The sequence below is a fragment of the Orycteropus afer genome, unplaced genomic scaffold, assembly GCF_000298275.1.
Source record: "Orycteropus afer afer isolate SDZICR_OR568_19922 unplaced genomic scaffold, OryAfe1.0 scaffold00079, whole genome shotgun sequence".
Classification (NCBI taxonomy): Eukaryota; Metazoa; Chordata; class Mammalia; order Tubulidentata; family Orycteropodidae; genus Orycteropus; species Orycteropus afer.
This window is the reverse complement of record NW_006921666.1, coordinates 4,641,314-4,646,764: the sequence shown is the minus strand read 5'-3', so window position 1 is coordinate 4,646,764 and position 5,451 is coordinate 4,641,314.

The window sequence follows — 5,451 nt, the reverse complement described above, 5'->3', positions numbered from 1 at the left end:
GTGGCCATTGCAACAAATTATCAAACCCAGTAGAGCAGTAGTGAGTGCAGTGGGAGGGATGGCTGATGTCAGAACTGGTAAAAGGCTGGAGGGCGGTGGCATATCTGGCCTCATAGGAATAAGCCTTGGGCTGCTGATGGTGATTCTGTCTTCCTCTTGTGAAGTTAGAGGAGGTCAGAAGATGCTGTTCCATGCCTTTTCTGCAATAGCATTGTGAAGAATGGGAATTCCAGAATGCTTAATTGTGCTCATAAGGAACTTGTACATAGACCAAGAAGCTGTCGTTTGAACTGAACAAGGGGATGCTGCATGGTTTAAAATAAAGAAGGGTGTGCGTCAGGATTTCATCCTTTCACCATACTTATTTAATTTGTATGCTGAGCAAACAATCTGAGAATCTGGATTATATGAAGAAAAATGTGGCATCAGGATTGGAGGAAGACTCATTAACAACCTATGATGTGCAGATGACACAACCTTCCTTGCTGAAAATGAAAAGGACTTGAAGTACTTACTGATGAAGATTAAAGAATACAGTCTACAGTATGGATTACACCTCAGTATAAAGAAAACAAAAATCCTCACAGCTGGACCAATAAACAACATCACAATAAATGGAGAAAAGATTAAAGTTGCCAAGGATTTCATTTCACTTGGATCCATAGTCAACACCCATAGAAGAAGTAGTCAAGGAATCAGACATCGTATTGCACTGGGCAAATCTGCTCCAAGGAGCCTCTTGAGAGTGTTACAGAGCAAAGATGTCACTTTGGAGACTAAGGTGCACCTAACGCAAACCATGGTATCTACCATTGCCTCATATGCATGTGAAAGGTGGACAAGGAATAAGGAAGACCAAGGAAGAATTGATGCCTTTGAACTATGGTGTTGGTGAAGAACACTGAAAATACCATGGACTGCTAGAAGAATGAACAAATCTGTCCTTCACAGGGAAGAGGTAACTACAGTGAGGGAGTGGGAAGAGAGCTGTTACATTGTGGGGAATTGCAGTCAATGTCCTGACACAAAATGTGTATGGACTGCTGTACCGAAAATGAATGTGCTCTGTCAACTTTACCCAAATCACAATAAAAATTTAAAATTAAAAAAAAGAACACACAAATCTGTCCTGGAAGAAGTGCATCCAGAATGCTCCTTTGAAGCGAGGACAGCCAGACTTCATCTCACCTCTTCTTGGTTGTGTTGTCAGAAGGGACCATTTCCTGGAGAAGGATGTCATGCTTAGTAAGGTGGCATGTTGACGAAAGAGGGGAAGACTTTCATCAAGGTGGATTGACACGGTGGCTGCCACAACAGGCTCAAGCACAGCAAGGATTGTGAGGCTGGAGCTGGAACAGCCAATGTTTCATTCTGTTGCACAAAGGCCATTATGAGTCGGAGCCAACAACAACAACAGGAGGGATTGTTGATGTTATCCCCAAAGCTGGTAGCAAGCCCTGGAGCCTGAGGGTGAGTCTGCAGTAAGAAAGATGAGGCTGTGCCCTAAGGATCCTGCCAGGGCAGAGAAGCTGGCTGGGGACCATGAGCAGCCAGGTGGTTTCTGGTTTCGTTAGGCTCACCTTCCCTCTGTTGTTGTTATGTGCCATCAAATCGGACCTGACTCATAGCGACCCCTCTTTGGATTTCCGAGGTGGTATCACTACAGAAGGAGATTGCCCAACCTTCCTTCCGAGGAACATTTCTCTGCTATTGGAAGAGTGGTTTCTAGAGTCTGCTGCTCTCCCTGACCTCAGCCTAGCTGTGCTGCCAGTCACCCAACACTTCTAATCCACTCCTGGCCTCACCCCAGGTCCCACCCTCCCTCTGGCTCGGAGGCCTGAGCAGCCCCAAAGGCCATCACCCCACCCAACTTTGCTGAGCCAGCCTCGGTGCAGCAGCCTCAGCAAAGAATAAAGAAGCCAAGGCCTGGCTGTGCAGAGAGAGGGCCTGGTCTGAGCTGACAAAGTGACCTGCTCGCCCTTTCCTTCCCTGCAGGAAATAGGGTGCCAATGAACAACAGAAGGCAAGGTAGGAATTCTCCCACTGCAGCCTTACCCGCTGCTCCCAAGAACATGGGGCGCAGTGGCCACCACCTCTCCTCCCTGGTGCTCTGGGATGGTACTGCCGCATGGGATCTTGAAGACCCGGCCTCCCTGCTGCCTCAGTTTCCCTGGGAGGAAGGTGAGATTTAGGACTTTAGCCATTGTCACTGAGGACACTGTAAGTGAAGGAGCAGGGGGGTGGATGTCTGCTTAGACCTGCCCACAGCCAAGATGTCCAAGGCATGTCCAGGGGACACCACTGGGGCCTGGGAGGGCAGGGCCAGCCTCACAGGCCTGTGACCTGAGCACTTCCACCGGACCCCACATTTGGCCCAGTGCTCTGTTGCCACCGTCATGAACTCCTTAAAAATTTTTTAACAAGGGAGGTCTGGTGGTATAGTGCCTAAGGCATTTGACTGTTAACCAGAAGGCTGGTAGTTCAAACCCACCAGCCACTCCTCAGAAGGAAAATTGGGCAATCTACTTCTGTAGAGGTACCGCCTCAGAAACCCAAGGAAGGGTCACTATGAGTCAGATCAACTCAACGGCAGTGAGTTTGGCTTTTTGGGGCCTCTCACTGCCATTTTGCCCAAACCCACTGCCATTGAGTCAATTCTAACTCATAGCAGCCCTACAGGACAGAAAAGATAGGGTTTCTAGGCTGTAAATCTTCGTGGAAGCAGACTGACACATCAATTTCCCATGGAGTGTCTGGTGGGTTTGAACCACTGATCTCTTGGTTAGCAGCTGACCTGCTTTAACCACTGCTCCACCAGGACTCCTCTCATTTTGCATTAAAAAAAAAAAAAAAACCTCACTACTGTTGATCAACTCATACTGACCTCTCCTTGGGGGAGGGGGTTCAACCACTGGTGGATTTGAACCACCAGCCTTCTAGTTAGCAGTCAAATGCCTTAAGCAGTAAGCCACCAGAGCTCCCATAAATTCTGTAGCCAGTCCTGTCTGAGATTTAGGACATTTATCACTAGGGGCCTTCCTTTCTGTGAAACAGAATCACAGGGTAGTAGCACAGCCAACCCATTCTCCTTCCCACCAGCCCTCACCCCAACAATTCTGAGGTGGTCTTCTGCACTGCAGTGACTTGCTTAATATGGCCCTTCTAGAAAGTGAATTTGTTCTGTAAATTTTCACCCAAATCACAATAAAAAAAAAAAAAAAAGGCCCTTCTAGCCACAATCCACCATTTTGTGATATATTGTAAATCCTAGCCTCTGACCCACCAGCCACTCCTCGGAAGGAAGGTTGGGCAATCTACTTCCATAGTGATACTGCCTCAGAAACCCAAGGAGGGGTCGCTGTGAGTTGGGTCTGACTCAAAGGCACATAACAACAACATGCCCGTGGTTATTGTCCCATTTTGTAGTGAATAGTCTGTTATGTTAATGAAGTGGGTTTAGGGTGGGATGTATCTCCCGTCCTGCCTTACCAGAGGGTATGACTCAAGTCTTTAACAACAACAACAAGAAATAAACTTACTGCTGTGGAGTAGATCCTGCCCAGAGCGTTACCTCCCTTGAGGGTACATATGTGAATGTTCCTACAAACTTTGCCTTCTTCAGGATCCTGCCTCATGTTCCACGTCATCTCACTCCCACTTCCCTGGGCTTGAGACAGTAGCTAATCATCTGACCTGACAATGTGAGTTCATCACCCACTGCAATCACATGAGTGAGGAGAATCCTCCAGACCAATGACTCCTGACCTGCAGATTTGGGACTTGCCAGCCTCCACAACTGCCTGCGCCATTTCCTTGGCAGTTTGTGAGTTCTGTGTGCAAAATACAGGACCTTAAGATGGGAGGGAGAGTACCGAGGGGAGGAAGAGGAGGAGTTGATGTCAGGGGTGATGGAGTGGCACAGCAGTTTGGAAAAGTTGGACATTTGGGGCATCTCTGATCTCTGTCTCACAGGAACCAGTGCACCTCCTGACTGGCCTGGTGGAATTTGTGTTTTGGGAGAGGAGAGCTGAAGACCTGCGCTGACCTCAACAGGCTGCAAGTAAGAAAGAAGGGTGGGGTAGGAGGCCATCTCCTCCCCCTGCTGGCCTCCTCCTCCAAGTGGGATGGGGGGGCGAGCTCATGTTCCTCTCTTCCTGGATGGATGAGGCTGCTGTTGGTTCTGAGGAGGAGCCTCAGAGCCAGGAAAAAGGGCTCTTCAAGGGACCCCACTCTGGCCCCTGGTCTCCCACCAGCAGGCGATGGAGCAGTTCCTCCAGAATACTGCTGCCTGCCCCCCACACTGAGCCAGCCTGAACTCCTAGTTCCCACCTCCCAGAGGCCAGCCAGCTGCTCCGCTGCCTCCCCCATGGCTCCCAGCTGGTCCAGGGTCAGGCGGTGCCGGGAAAGGAGCTGGCAGGAGCAGAGCAGGACCTGGGTCCCAGGCCAGGGCTGGGGAGGATCCAGACCCACCAAAAGGGTGGAGAGAAACCCAACCCTGTGTGTGCTGTGGGGAGGGTTGGGCCTTAGCTTCTGGGCCTGCTTAGACCCTGGCCTGGCTCTGGCCTGGCTCTCAGAAGCCAGGCCCAGCAAAGCCTGCCCCCGCCCCCCGGCAGGGACTGGCTCAACTCCACCTTCTGTCCCTCATTTGGACTTTCAGACACATGTCCAGAACTGTGGGAAATAAACTTCTGTTCCTTAAAGCCACCCACTTGTGGTATTTCTGTTTCAGCAGCACTAGGAACCTAAAACAGGCATCCTGGGGTGTGGCCTTGGGATGAGCAGAAGCCCAAGGCTGGTAGGCCCCTTTCCCCAGGGTGAAATTCCTGGGGAAGACTGCACCCAGAGTTCTAGGGGCACCATCCACATGCCTCACACTCAGACATGCGAATATGTAACTTTTTTCCCCCTTTACTAAAGCTTAATTTTTATCACGATTACGCTCAACCCTGCATTCTATCTGATAACATGAAATTTAATCTAGTGACTTCTAGGCAAATTCAGTCACTGTGATGATTTTGAAGTTGTTTCATACTTCTTCTTGTTGTTGGGTGCTGCTGGGTCAGCTCTAACTCATATCCATCCTACATGCAACAGAATGAAACCCTGCCAGGTCCTCACAGTCATTGCTGTTTGAGCCCATTGTTTCCTTCTTACACTCCGTTAAAGTCACGATTTCACTCCTCACCCTGCTCCTCCTTGAAGCTGATTCTAGCTGGTGGTTGATGCTTTCTCAAAGAGTTGGTGTGGGGAAGGTCCACAGCTGAGTCTAGCTCTGCCTTGTGTAGGTTCACGCTGCCATTCCTGACCAACCTCCCTCACTGAGATCCTGCAGCCCTCAGCATCCCATGCAGCAAGACCTTTGGTTGCATCCCATGCAGGTGTATGAAGACTCCAGTGGGGCTGCCCAAGCCCCCTGGTGGTTAATGTTATATGTCAACTTGACTAGGCTAT